Source organism: Gallus gallus, chromosome 2, assembly GCF_016699485.2.
Source record: "Gallus gallus isolate bGalGal1 chromosome 2, bGalGal1.mat.broiler.GRCg7b, whole genome shotgun sequence".
Taxonomy (NCBI): Eukaryota; Metazoa; Chordata; class Aves; order Galliformes; family Phasianidae; genus Gallus; species Gallus gallus.
This window is the reverse complement of record NC_052533.1, coordinates 82,489,597-82,505,461: the sequence shown is the minus strand read 5'-3', so window position 1 is coordinate 82,505,461 and position 15,865 is coordinate 82,489,597. Positions and strand designations below refer to the sequence as shown.

Sequence of the window (15,865 nt, the reverse complement as noted above, 5' to 3'; positions counted from 1 at the left end):
AGTAGTGTCTCATGCACATCTCATCATGAGTCAAAGTCCCTTTCTTCCTTACTGTTTTACCAGAACAGGCAGATAATGCATTATGCTCTTCAACACTCCTACCCTTCTCAGTTCAGGCAACTTGTGACCTACTCTGACTCCAATCAAAGATCTCTATATGAGACAACTTGTCATTGGAGCCTACTTCATTCCTTTCTAATGAGCCCTAAGCAGGTAATTATGACTTATTGATACTTCTGGTCACATACTTTGCAACGTAGTTCATACACTGCACATTTTTGACTCGTTTTATGAACTACATTTGGCTAGTAAAGTGTTTTAGGGAGCTATGGAGGCCAACTGAGTAGCTGACTCTTAGAGGTGGGAAGGCACAGGCAAAGTGGAAAAGCAAAATGAAAACAAGTACTAAATTTATCTGCCCCTTTCTACTATGATCCCCTTACAAGTACTAAAAAAGCCCAAACTATAGTGACTACGACTACTGTCCCTTCTAGCAGGGCATGGACAACACACTGGAAAATGCTCTCGAAGAGTATTCTTTTTTAATACAGCTTTGACAGGGCAGTGTTCTTCAGTGGAATGTACAACACCTAGATTAATTAAAATAACATAAAAACTGCTTCAATCAGATGGTGGTATGATGAATGGGGAAGCTGCATACTCATTAAAAAAGCCTCAACAACTTGTATCTTACACCTTCTCATTCAGATATCAAGAAAGATCTTCTGAGGTCTTTCATATTTTGTACTATTCAGCTGCTAAATTATCCTGTGTATGTTGAAATTAATAGCAGAAATGAACAAATAATACAACCAGTTGCTCTTCAGTGATAAGCTTACATTCAACTGTCCCTCTCACCAAAACATAATACGTTTATCTTCATTCATCTGCAAATCCAAAGTATTTTTGTGAGTGGCAAAGTAATTCAAGCAAAATTTCCTATGATATTCAGTCTGCTGGATAGATTACCTGCCATCTACACATGCACATTGAGGATTTTATTCTGGTGAATTTTCTGCTGTCATATAGTAAGGATTCAGTCCACAGTATGATTTTTTTTTTCATTATGGTTCTAATATCCCTTTTTATCAGCCAGTCTATCTAGATTCTCAAATTCATCAGGATCATGTCATCACAATATCTGTTTTGTTTAGTTGCTTATTGGAAAATCACTGATGGTAGAAGAGGTTAGATATGTTCACATGCAGACAGTAAGATTGTGAAATATTTGTCTCCTTATACACAAGGGTACATAGCAAACATCTGATCAGAGTTAGTAATCCATTTATGGCTGTTCCTGCCCCTTACACGAGTAAACAGCTGGTTGGTGGTATACATGGTCACAACTGCACATTCAGCTCTTTAGTCTGTGCATGTGCAAATTAGATGCATGGGATCTGTATTATCTTCTTTGTATCAAGGGATAAATCAGTAAAGCTGTTGATTCCTACCACTGGAAAAGAATGCAGCTCTGGTCCTACGAGCTCAATGCTGTGTGTGTGATGGCTACTTAATTTCATGATGATATTCATTAGGGACATTTACCACTCTCTCTCTCTCTGCCCTTAGACTACTTAATAAGGAATGATTTTGCATTGAAAGTAGACTTGCTTGCAAATCAGCTACGTGCATCATTATCCTGAAGTTATTATTTTGTATGTAAATATGGCTGTTACGAAGACAGTAGGTATACAAATTAATGAAGCCTGTTATAGGAGTGTTCTGAATGAACTTTAGTTAATGCAGCAAATGGCTGTACACTGTATTTTAATCTCTCAAAGGAACCACAGACAATTCTTTTCTTTCTTTCTGTATGTTCCTACTTCCTCATGCACCTGCCAACTGTTTAGAGACCAAATTGGCTCTTAATGTCCAGCTGAGATAGTGCAGAATAAAACAAGCCAGTTTACCCTGAGAGTGATTTACAGGTTGTATGAGCCTACTGTAATGAGCTGTGGTTCATCAATCAGCCCTAAATCTAATCTTTTTGCAGAAGCAGATTATCGTGAAACGTACTGTGTGTGGACTAAGCCAAGTTGGAGGAATGCATTTGTCTATGTCTTCTGTACAGGTTCCTCAGTATAAGGCTTCCTCTTTTAGTTCTGTATAGTCAAGGAGTTCACTTGAAAAGCACACACATTTGTATATATTAAATAATATGTTTATCAACTTTTAATTATATATTGTGATTTGAAAATGTTGATACATTCAGCGTAACTTCAAAGTGAGTTTATCTTTCAAAAATTTATTCTCAAATGTCCCTGTCTTTCTTAACAAATATTTGCATATGTTTGTGTTTCCTTTGAGTTGAGAGCTCTACCTGTCTTCTGATTTTTTTTTTCTTCAGCCATAGACAAGGGATATTTAAATACGCTTGATTTTTTAAAAAAATGAGTAGGTATTATACTTGAAATTAATATTGTTTATAACAATAATTTAAACATATTTATTTGAGTGTTCCTTAGTTTAGTGCCTATTTTTGTATCTGAATTGGTGTGACAAATGATTTATCACAGGAAAAATATTAAGTTTTTCCTTGACTGTGTCCAGAACTATTTTCACCACAGTGATTCTATGGAGGTCAAATAGTAGCACACGGACACATTTCATGTTTTCTTACTGAGAAATCACACTAGAAGACTTATTATTGATGTCAGCTAGCTTTGTTTGCTTGAATGCTTTTCCTGCTTGGATTTCTAAGTTGCCAAAAAAACCACTTCACTTTTGAGTCTAAGTATAGAATATATCTGATGATGTATTTCTAGAGAAGAGTAAAAATATTCTATCTGAGTAGCCATGTTTGAGAATGCTGAGTTTAAGTAGGCATGGGTGCTAAGCTGAGCAGAAAAACTGAAAGTCTGTGCTACCACGGAAAGAGAAAAGAAAAGCCTGGCCCACACTTGGCAGGACAAAGATGGAGAAGATGTATGTCACATTCTCTGAACTGATTTTTGCACCAAATACTGAGGAAGAGAAGTGCCTTAAGCAAAAGTACAAACTTGACAGACAAATGGGCATAAATTGAGCAGAAAGATGTTTTAAGTGGAAAATGAGAAGTTTTCTAATAAGGAGAAAAATACACTGGTGAAATAAGAATAATATTTCTAAAAATTCTGTCAAATTGTCTCTCATAGAATCATAGAATGGCTTGGGTTGGAAGAGACCTCAAAACTCATCAAGTTTCAATCCCCTTGCTGCAGTCATGATGGCCAACTGCTAGTTCAAGTATTAGATCAGGTTGCCCAGGGCCCTATGCGACCTGGCCTTGAACACTTCCACGGATGGTGCATCCACAACCTCTCTGGGCAGCCTTTTCCAGCAACTCACCACTCACTCAGTGAAAAACTTTCCCTTTGACTTCTAATCTACATCTTCCCTCCTTTAGTTTAAAACCATTTTGCCTTGTCCTATCACTAACTAACCATGTCAGAATTTGATTTCCCTCCTGTTTACAATCTCCTTTTAAATATTGGAAGGCTGTGATGAGTTCTCCCTGGAGCCTTTTCTTCTCAGACTGAACAAGCTTTGCTCCTTTAGCCTGTCTTCACATGACAGATACTCCAGCCCTCTGAGCATCTTCATGACCGTACTCTGGATCCTCTCCAAAAGCTAAACATTGTTCCTGTGTTGAGGTCCCCATTCTTGGATGAAGTACTCCAGATGGGGCCTCACAAGGGCAGAGTAGAAAGGGACAATCACTTCCCTTGCCCTTTGGCCACCCCTCTTCTGATGGAACCTAGGGATACCATTGACCTTCATTGACCTGCAAGAGCCCACTGCTGGCCCATGTTAAGTTTTCCAACTACCACAACCCTTCTCAGCAGGGCTGCTCTCAAGGATTTCTTCTCCCAGCCTGTAAACTTATCTGGGATTACCCCAGTCCAAGTGCAAAACCTTGCACCTTGCTTTCTTAAACCTCATTAGGTTCACACAGGCCCACCTTTCGATTTTATCAAGGTCCCTCTGGATGGCATCTCTTCCTTCTGCTGTATTAGCTGCACTACTCTGCTTGGTATCATCAGCAAACTTGCTGAGGGTGCACTAGATCCCATCAACTACTGGACGCAGAGCCATTGATCACAACCCTCTGTCTGTGACCTTCCAGCCACTTCTTTTTCCACTTGATAGTTCACCCTTCAAATCCATATCTCACTAATTTAGAGGTAAGGATGTAGTGCAAGACCATGTCAAAGGCCTTGCAGATGTCCATGTACATGACATTGGTTGCCCTTCCTTTGTCCAATGCTGTCACTCTATCATAGAAAGCCACTAGACTGGTCAGGTGCAACCTTCTCTTTTGAGTCTCTGTGATTCTGAACTTTGCTGAATAGCACCTGTCTATCTCCTGAACTTGTACAGAATCTAGCAAGTTAAGACACCAGAATCTTTAGAGACTATGAGATCTTGAAAATACTACCATGGGCAAGATTTCAGTGATAATCCGATTCCAGTAGTGTAGTGAATCAGACACATTTTATATCTTCTTTTTTTTTGTTTTGTTTTGTTTTGTTTTTTAATAATTTATGTTCAACGTCTCAAAACAAACCTTGCAACAAACCACAAATTACATAAAAAATAATAATCATTCAAAGGAGTAAAATGAAATTGAAAGAATATTTAGCTGAATGAATGGATAAGCAATATCTTTTATTGTTAGGTGAGAGACTGAGATTATGAAGCCAAAAGTAATGACTCCAAGGAGACCTCCTCCACTGTTTAGAGAACGTTTAATCACTTTTTAGCAACACAACAAATTTACAGCCTGGATTTATTTGTGTATTGATGTGACATACTGCAGATGAAATTTGTCTTAGATTTGATTAATGGCACAGACTAAAAATGTATTCCAGTAATTTTAAAATGATGGTATATTTTGTCTTGGGGAAATAGGTAGAAGGATATACTGTGGGGATGGTTAGTGATCACTACAGGAATTAGTACTTCGTAAAAGTAACTAGGTCAACTGAACAAAAACTATACAAAAAATATTGAGGATATTTAAAGAAAACTAGAATTTCTTAGTCAAAATATTAACAAGTTTTGTCATGTAGAAAAGTAGCCAATGCATACATATGCATGCATGCACATAATAATGCATGGGTATTGTTGCTCATGCTGAGCATTTGTTGTTTTATGGCTAATTCTAATCATAGCACTACTTAACCACAAGCAATCTGTTATTCTGTAATCCTGTGACAATGACTTCATGTATTACTGAATTTTTAACTTAATTCTTTAATTTAACTAAAAGTATGAAGGAAGTCAAAAGCTAAACAAAAAACCAAAAAAAAATGTAGTCTACAAATTGCAACTATTTATACTGGTAGCAGATTAGAAGAGTTGAAGCTTTGGATCATCTGACAACTTGGTTTTATTTTAAATTCAACTAACTCCCTTTTATATTTCATTCTCCTATGTTGCCTTAGGCTCACCTCTTTTCCCTCTGGCTTTCAACTTCTCCTGTTTTTATTGACTATGGACTGGTGTTTTCTATTATGAATTTTTTTTCTTTTGATGATACTGTCATGTATCCCACTGTTGTACAGTAGAGCTCAAAGGCCTCTTTTGCTCCTCACTATTTATAGGTTTAGATGATTGATTCATAGTCATATTTGCATACTGAATGCAGATGTTAGTTTCTTCCAAATTTGGATTGAGTTGAACCAGCAATGTGGTTAAGTGGGCGCTTTGCTCTAATTAGCCCTTGACAATTGTTTTATTATTTTTTCCCTCTAATCCACTTTGAGCTTGATGCAACTGTCTCAACCAGTCACATCCATCATGACTGTCAGTGATATTTAACTGCTTATGTTGGATGCTGCCATCACAACTGCCACCGGTGGTTATTCCTTGAGCAGGGTTACTGGAAATAAAGCCAGAACAGGGATAGGGCAGAATGCTGTCACAATTGATGGATTCTCTTTTGCTCCTGATAGGTCCTGATAGCTTCTCTTTGTGGGATTTCTGTCTTTCCTAAGAACAGTATGATAAACAATGGACAGGGAAATATTTCAATAGATTTTTCCTGGTCTTTTTTTTGCTAAAGATTTTCCATATCAATAGTTATATTTTTATTCTCCAGAACAGAACATGAGAGAGATTATTTAGGTAGATGCCATAAAATGAAACAGTTTCAAAAGGAAATTGAAGCAAATCTGTAGCAGGATAGCTTACATTTAAAAGTTTAAAAGATGCAGAGGGATCTGAAGAGGGTATTGGCAGTTTGCTCTGCAGAGGAATCACCTACCTAGTTGTTCACAAAATAGAAACACTATTATATCACTCTTCTTTGGAAGTTTTGGGAACAGCTCCTGGGTTTGCAGGTGTATTGCTTTATTCACCTAGCCCTTTGCTTTAACTGAAACAGTAAAAACATTGTGAAATAATCTTGCTTTGAACTTAATAGAATACGTGGTTTTGGATGCAGAGTAAATCTCACTGTTTGCTTTGCCAGAAACAAATTTTCAGTGTTTGGACCCTGAATTGAAGAAATCAGTCATCCATTGAGCCATAGCCTACACCAAAAAGATTAGACCAACAATTTTCTTTGTCAGATTCATCAAGAACTGTGTCAGCAACAGCTCTGTTGCCTTCATTAAAGCTTTACCCATGTACATATCAAACCCTGGTGTCTGAGAAGAAAATCTTCTTTAATGACAGCAGTTGAATGGCAATTGACTTTTTAATCTCCCCCTGAGTCTTATAACTTGGTTGAAAGATGCAAGTGTGCATCCAGTAAATCTAGTCAGATAATTTGTTTATTTAACTTCTGATTTTTCAGAGACAAAAAATTTGGAAAGCTTGATATTATTATCAAATCTGAATGATATTTCTCCTCTATGAATATATATACCCATCTTCTATAAATTGCAAATGCTTTTTAAGTATTTTTCCCCCACTGAAAGAAAAAAGTAGATCTATTTACAATAACCTGAAGGAGGCTGGATTTTTTAGCTAGATTGTTGATAGCATTAGCCATAAACTGTCAAGCTATGTTCATGGGTCAGTGAACACTTTGTGGCTGGAGATGTATAAAAGTCTTCTGAGAGAGCACATCATGACCTATTCTTGCTCTAACATCGTTCAGTAGTTTTTGAGAGGTGAGAAATTTCTATTTCCTATACCATCCTCTTTTATTATTTTTAACACTAGCTTTCTGAGCAGCTGTGCCTTCCTCCCTTTGTCCTTATTCTTTTTTATTTGCAGGAATAGATGATTGTATGGGTGAAAGTATGCTAAACCCATAACAATGACAGGATTTTGATATAGGCAGTTGTTTATGTAGTGAGCTGTACACACAGTCTTGTGCTCCTGCCTTCAATTCAAGTAACCTTTTAAATATTTCATGTCTTTTGTATTTTTAAAGAAAAAAGGAGTAGGATTGTGCACAAACTGAGACTGTAAATTATAAGAAATTAATTATAGCTATAATTTAGCCAGAGATATTGTACAGAAAAATACCTAGTTATCCAAAAGTCTTGTAAATGTACTTTGAGATCTTGTTTTGTTGTTGAGTGCTTAACAGTAGTGTATTCTACAAATAACTGTATGCATGTTGTCTGGGTCATGGAATTGTATGAGCCTCTCTCTCCCCCACAGAGGCTCAGAGAATTTCTCACTATTAGTACTGTGACAGGAAGAATTTTGTTTATTTAATTGGGTAGATTGAAAGAATTGCCTGTATTCTGATATATTTAATTTGGTAACCAGAATGTTAGATCGTGTTTGATCCACTTATGTCTCATATCATCCTGCTAATTTACACTGGAAGAGGCTTGATTCTTCTGGCCATAAAACACAGAAATTGAAGTTGCTTATGTTTTGAGCTGTACTATTTCAACAACTATAGAAAAATTGTTTTTCCTTTTTTGTTGTTCTGTAATATATTCCTGAACCATACAGGGACTTTGGGATTATGGTAATTATATTTGTAAAAGACAAAGTGTTCATAAAGAGTTCAGCACAAAATAGTTGACATTGTTAGCATAATGATGGAATTTTATTTAGACATACATCAGTCACAAAAGCAATGTGTGATCTAAGTGTTTGAACACTTAGTCTCAGATGAGCAAGGCAGTAAGCACTCACCGTTTTTGGTGCTAACTGTAAAAAGCTGACAATCTTAGCAATACTATTAGTAAAGAAACAAAACATCAAAGACTATCTTAGTAAGTGGCTGATACTATCAGTCTGATCAACTCATTTGTATGAGACTGCGTAGATACCATTAGAAACTTGTAGACTGAAGATTTTTAAACCAGTATAAGCCTCAGTTTCCATGCTAGAATGCTGTTGTTCACTCAGATGTTATAGCTTAGTCTGACTGGCTCTGCTTTACAAAAGAAGAATCACAAAAGGTTCTGTTTTGAATACCTTATGAAGTACAGCTAATTGACAAACATTAGACAGTAGTAATTATTCTTAAATTGATTGTCATCAAACACGTGCACAATTTTTTGATAGAATGGATTGTGCTTCATGTCATGTAGATCTAGGCATAGGTAGAATAATAAAATTTTTAGTCTGAGTAATTATTTTAGTTCTGAATAGTAAAGTCTCTAACCATATATATGAAATCATTTATAGATTTTAAAAAAAAACCAATATTCGGAATGTTGAAATCATCCTTTAATTGATGCCTCTGGTAACATCTGACTCTACATAAACTGAGCTAACTTAAAAATTGCTCAAACAGCTGTTTTGTCATCACATAATTGACAGAGTTTCTGCTAAAGCATCTGTTGCCATGTTGCTAAGTTTCCCTCTTTAATTATTTATGTTCATTCTCTGTTCACAGATATTGTCAAATTATGGATGCATAGAAGTAGCATACTAAATTATTAGTAAGATAATACGGTTTTATATTTTCAGTTAATCATGGATGCCTTTATCTTATATATTCATTCTTCTCTTTTCCTTCAAGTTCTGCATTTACCCTCATCATTCTCATCCCACATTTTTCCTCTTATCAGTGGAGTCCAAGATTGTGCCTGACTAATCTGGTAACCTTATAGGATGGAGTGATGGAAGACTAAGTAGTAGACAAAGGAAGAACTACTAGGACTTCTGTAAGGCCTTTGATATGGTCCTACACTACATTCTTTTCTACAAATTGGAAAGATACAGATTTGAAGGATGAACTATTGAGAGGATAAGGAATTGGTTGGAAGGTCACAGCCAAAGTGTTACAGTCAATGGCTCTATGTCCAGGAGGAGGCTGGTGATGAGTGGTGTCCCTCAGGGGTCTGTCTTGGGACTGGTGCTCTTTAACACTTTTATCAGTGACCTAGATAGAGGGATTGAGTATACCTTCAGCACGTTTGCAGATGACACTAAGCTGAGTGGTGCATTTGTTACAGTAGAAGAAAGGGAGGCTCTCCAAAGGGATCTGCACAAACTTGAAAAGTGGGCCGATGTGAACCTAATAAGGTTCAACAAGGCCAAGTGCAAGGTGTTGTACTTACACCAGGGCAAACCACTATGTGTACAGACTGAGAAAAGAACTCATTAAGAGCAGCCCTGCAGAGAAGGATGTGGGAGTTCTGGTGGATGAAAAGCTGGACCGGAACCAGCAGTGTGGTTCTGCAGCTTGGAAGATCAACTGTGTCCTGGGCTGCATCAAATTTGGGGTGCCAGCAGGGAGAGGGAGGTGAATGTCCCTCTCTACTCTGTCCTCTTGAGGCTCCATCTGAAGTACTGCATCCAGGCCCAGGGGACCCCAGCACAAGAAAGAAATGGAGTTATTTCAGTGGGTCCAGAGGAGACCCACAAAGATGATCAGAGTGCTGGAGCTGGAGCATCTCTCCTGCAAACATAGGCTAAGGCAAATGGGCTTATTCAGCCTGAAGAAGAGAAGGCTCCAATGCAAATTTCCTATACTACTTAAAGAGAGATTATGAAGGGGAAGGAGGCACTTTTTTTTACATGGTCAGATAGTAATAGGACAAGGGGGAATGGTTTTAAACCAAAGAAGGGAAGATTTAGATTAAATGTTAGGAGGAAATCTTTTGCTTAGTGTGGGGAGGCACCGGCACAGGCTACCTAGAGAAGCTGGGGATGCCCTATCCCTGGAGACATTCAAGTCCAGGCTGGATGGGGCCCTGAGCCGCCTAATCTGGTGAGTGGCAACCCTGCCTCTGGTGGGGGATTGAAACTGGATGGAGTTTAATGTCCCTTCCAGCTGAAGCCATTCTACAATTCTATTATTCTATTGAAAGAGCGGAAAGGTTCAGCCTCAGGCCCAAGCAATTATTGGGAGTTTGGAAATCACAGTGGATGCTAACCAAGGTTTGGACCTGAGGGGTTTTTGTATGGAAAGCTAACAATCAGGGCCTGAAGGCAGATTTAAACATTGGCCAATCCTCTGTGTTGATATAGCTTTTTAAATGTTAATATAACACTTGTTTTGCCTTTTTTTTTTCTGCATCTCTTTTCTTGGATGAACATATATTGCTTTGCAAGGTGCCCTCCCTCTGTGTGACTTCACTTGAAACAGCAGGGAAATGCATCTTGCTCTTTCATGACAGAAATTTATCAGGCTGAGGACCATCAAGACAGCATTCTTCCAGCATCTTGAAACTTATCTGTCTCGTCTGAGTAGCTGTGCTAGTAGTTCGTGGTGCTACTGCTATATGAAGCAGTAATTATTTATTGATTTCTTTCATTGCAGAGAGACTTCCACCCTCACTCTGAGAGGTGACAAAGGAATCTTTAAAGTAGAATGACAGAAAAAATGTCCAAATAATAACTGTAGGGTGAACCACAGCAAATGGGCCCTACTTCTAGCGGGAGGTTGAGACAACAGGAAACTCTGAAACAAGGTTCCTCGGTAGACTCCTTAGAGAATGATGTAGTAAAAGGATAATTCTATTTCACTCAGGTAAAAATAGCTGTGATGATTTTACTTGATGTGGACCAGGAAGTAAATTGGTGAAGATCTGTATTAAGGAGAATGAATAGGATTGACTTTGACAATGTCAGATCTGTTGGAAGAAATGCAGTCCCGGAAACTCAGCTAGTCAGAAATGTAGGAAGAGGAGGCACATGCAAGGAGGAAGAATGTGATGAATCATGTAGCTTAGTGTCTGTTGTTACAGGATCATGATAAAATATTTTTTTATGCAAGCACTCGCTGCCCGCCTGGTGAGCAGTTTTTCTTATCAGGTTGCTTTGCTTCAGGTGCCAGTCTGGAAAGGATTTGGTAGTGACAGTGTTTGGGCTAAACCTGTGTGCCTATTCGAGTTTTCTTTTTCCATGTCTTCTGGAAATGTTTGTCAGAGCAGTCATTACTCTCATTTTGCTCCTATGCAGACACTGAATATTATCCCTCCTGGAGTTTGTCATTCCTGTTTTGGAAATGAGGACAGTGTCTAATGTTAACAGTACGTATGAATGAACAGCCTTTACTGTGGCCCCAAAAGTCAAAGGCTGATTATAATTACAGGAAGGAAGAAAAGGAGACTGGGTCTGAGAGCATACTGGAGCATTTTGAAAACAGAGACAGAAGCAGTGTGGGATGAAAGATCAGACAAGGATGGAGGTGGGAGCCACCTAAATTGTTATACGCTGCTAAAAAAACAGAAATTAACTCCACATACCCTATATGAATTTGTTTCAAAATCTGCATTGAGTGCATCTGAAAGGGAAAAATACCGGTTACATGTAGCAGTGACATTATCTGCAAAGTACACAAGAATGGAGGCTTTGTGTGTACCCCTCTTTCTCAAAAAAAAAAATTTACTTTCTCTCACAATAAAAGTGATGACACCAGGCAGGTTGATATTTTACTAATGGAATACTCCTGTGCTGAAGAAGCCCAGAGTACCATGCAGACCCACCATGAACTGGCAGTATTCAGAGTGCAGCTGACAAGACTTGGATGAATCCAGGATGATCTGTGACTATTCCCCACACATATGAAAGAGAATTGCAGAAAGAGCTGTGACCAGGATGGGCAAACAAGGTGGCATGGCAGTCAGGGCTGAGGGCAGCTGTTGGTACAGGAGGGATGTACATGGAGAGTGCTTCTCCAAAGGAGGCCATTCCATTATCCAAGTGGGAGGCCTGAAGTACACATACCTCAGTAACCAAGGGTTCAATGACCATCTGCACAGGTCAAGAGCACTCATCCTATCTAATTCCTAAGGCAGAATGGTAGGCACTTGCCTGAAAGCAAAGGCTGCAGATCTGGTTGGAATGTTTCTGCTCTGATGAAGATCAGTCAAGATATCAGATCCATCACCAGGAGTTTGTATTATTGCTGGTGCTATTCTCTTTAGAATTGAATGAGGGTTCCTTTTCCTACCTTTGAGAGGAGACACCATCGTGCATTTCCATTGCATTATAAAGAATAGGGGAGGAACAATAAAATACCATGTGGTGTGGAGACAGAGGTTTGATTGGTCAAGCCTTGCTTGTTAATGTGCACTGGAAGGAACTTTTCTCTCAGCGTTGCATCAGGAAGGTTCTTCAGAGGTACATTTTAAATTACTGTGGATAGCTGCAGTCTGGCCTACAAGAGTGCTTACTGTTAGGGAGATTGGATAGCATCAAATTTCAAAGGGTTAATATTGGTTTCTCAGGAATACCCCCTGAGATTTGCATGTAATCACTGAAAGAAATTCAAAGAAAGAATCTTTCTTTAGGAATGGAGATAAAGAGGAAATGGATGCTAAGAGATGTCTGAGCATCAGGTTCTTTTGGAAGTAGAAGGGGAGGAGACATTTTAATATATTTTCTCCTTCATCTTTAATCTCCATATTGCATGATGTGAAGAGAATGCACTTCTGCTTTCATAGCTTAGTTTCCTCACCAGTGTATTTCTCCAGGCACAGAGCAAGGGCAGAGGAAATGCCTAGATGTTTCTTGGAGCGGAAGGCAGGAGGTGCAGCATGCCCTTGTATGTGAAACAACCCAGGATAAGCTCTCCCCTCATCTCATGAATTGCTTATATGATGCTTCACTGTATGAGTCCTTCTTTGTTTCTAGCTCAAAGCTTGCTTTCTGAGGTGTTTCTTCTGATAAGATTCTGTCTTATCTAGGAGATGAAAGGTGGGTGTTGCCATGTGGCAATCAACATCACTGTGTGGACAATTTTACATTTGAAAGCATTTCTTTGGAGCTGTTTGCCTTCAGAAGAGAGTACTCAGGACTGTTTACTGGTGGAAGATCTGGCCTGTGGCCAAATAACTTCAGCTTGCTATGGGAGACTGGGGAATGATATCGTTGTATCCTGTGAAGGCAAGATACAAGTTGGTACCTCCATGCTCCCTCTTATCTGCTGACGAGGCCCAGAAGATGGGAACAAAAGGAGTTCCTGCTGAGATACAAAAGCCAGAAGCTGTCACTCCAAAAGGAGCTGACTCAACCACTTTGGACCTAGAAATAAATGTGTACTGCCATTGGAAAGTTTCACCATTGTCACTGTTGTAACCATTGTCACCATCGTGGTCATCAATGGAACAACAGTGCCTGATGACCCACCATTACTGAAGATCAAGGACTGAACTACGACCCAAGCTGGACCCGTGGTGGTGACCATCTCTCTCTTGCTTCCTACAAAGACTCCTTGCTTTTAGTTCCTATCTTTTCTATTGCCCATCTTCCCTTCCCCATCTCCCGTAACAATAAGGATTTGTAATAAACTGGTCGGGCTAATATTTGACCTGTTGTGTCTTAATCTCACCGTCGGGTATACATGTATTAAAAGAAGCTTCTCTCCTTCCTATAAATTCTAGTGAGAGATTCATAAGTCTACTTCCTCTGTTGTGGCACACCTAGTTACACCAACTTTCAGTGCTTGAGGACAGGATCCATCTGGATAAAGAGTTTGTGAAGTTGGCTTGGAGAGCAAGGATAGCACTCGAATACAAAGCACTAAAGAATACAAGACTAAAAACTCAAAGCTGCATTGTCTGAATCGTTATGGTTAACTCCCAAAAGAGCTATCACTGTATTTTGTTTTCTTATATATGAGATCTCCATTTTTTTTTTTTTAGAAATACCTAGCTAAATAAAACATTTTGAAATGATTGAAATTATAGTTTGTTTTGATTTGTCCAAAAGTTCTCTGTATTTCTTTTGTGGAGAGTGATTCTCTTTCTTCTTCCTGATTGTATTTTTTCTTTTCAATGCTGTAGATTTATTTATTTTTTTCCGAATCACAATGAAAACTGGACTTTGAAACAGTGAAAGAATTATTGCTGTTCTTCACTTAGGTCTATAAATAGTGTTTTAGTAGTTTGCATAGCCTTCCTAGAGGAGCCAGTCTTTCTTTCATCTACTGACTGTGCACTGTTGTTAATGCTAAGGATTGAAAAGATATTGTTTTTCTTCTCTGAAATACCCCTTCTATTGAAAATATTTAGCTACAAGGCACATCTTACTGGCACCCCAAGATCTTCTACTTCATAAGTGGAAAAATAGAAAAAAAAATATAATAAAACCTATCATGTGGTTATCCTTAATGATTTACTTACGTAGCAGTCATGCTGGTTTTGCCTTAATTGTTATATGTTAGCTGTCTTTGGCCAAAGGAGCGAACTGTGAATTCAATAAAACATCTTGCCATGATGACTGGGAGGAACATTTGTTTATGTGAGGAGTTAAAATGTTTTGAATGCTTTGTTTTCATTCTTCCTTCTGCCTTTCAAAAAAGGAGTTTTGAAACCATACAGAGTCTACCAATTACTTAGTAATACACCAGCTCTGTTAACACTCACTCAATTACTGCATTTTCATTGGAAATAAATTAGCAGTCTGACAAAGACAGATCTAGATAAGATTCGCCGTTTTGGGAGTATGTGACGAGAATAGTACTTTGGATCAGATTTCACTCATAGCAGCACTACTTTCCTGTTTTTATTGGAAATATTTATTTGGATGAATTCCTATTGTATTATTTGCTATTTTTATAGTAGCTGCACAGTGGTGGACTAAAATCATAGTGGCCAATGAATTAATAACTTTAGATTATGATACTTCATCATTTCTAGCTAGTTCCATGAGTAACCAATTGGAAGGAGACACTCTTCTAAGCCTTGTAGAATATTTCAGTTCCTCTGCTTGCTTACTGGCAGTGACACACATCTCAGTGCTGTCAGGGATCACATTCCTACTGTTTGGATTAGGATAATTACTGCAAGTATGGAACAAGATCTGTACCAGGATTGATTCTTTTAGCACTGCATTGATTAATTTGTTCATTTTAATTTAGTTAGATGGTCTAATTCAATTCGACTTCTGGATGTTTTCATGCCATTCTTGCCTTTTATTTGGAACTTTCCTTGGCTATTTGTCTCTTTCTCTACTCCATTTCCGTTGTTTTACCTTTAGAGATATAGAATCATAGAATTATAAAATGTCTTGGGTTGGAAGGGACTCCAAGGATCATCAAGTTCCACTCCTCCTGCCTCAGGCAGGGCCACCAGCCTCCAGATCTGGTATTAGACCAAATTCCCCAGGGCCCCATCCAACCTGGTCTTGAACACCTCCAAGGAAAGGGCATCTACAACCTCTCTGGGCAGCCTGTTCCAGCACCTCACCACTATTTCTGTAAAGAACTTCCCCCTGACATCCAATCTAAATCTTCTGTCCTTGAGCTTAAAACCTTTCCCTCTTGTCCTGTCACTGTCTCTCCTTGTAAAAAGTTTATTTCCCTCCTGTTTATAACCCCCTTTTAAATATGTAAGGATGCAATGAGGTCTCCTTTCAGGCTTCTCTTCTCCAGGTTGAACAAGCCCAGCACCCTCTACCTCTCTTTGTAGGGGAGGTGCTTCAGATCTCTGATCATCTTCATGGCCTTCCTGTGGACTCTCTCCAACAACTCTACATCTTTCCTGTACTGGGGGGCCCAGACCTGGACGCG

The 15,865-nt window shown here is 38.6% G+C and overlaps 1 long non-coding RNA gene across 1 annotated transcript in view; it reads left to right on the top strand.

The window, feature by feature from the left end:
- LOC107052657 overlaps positions 1-15,865 on the top strand; it is an 80,568-nt gene that overhangs the window by 47,487 nt on the left and 17,216 nt on the right. The gene's annotated exons all lie outside the window — the stretch shown is intronic.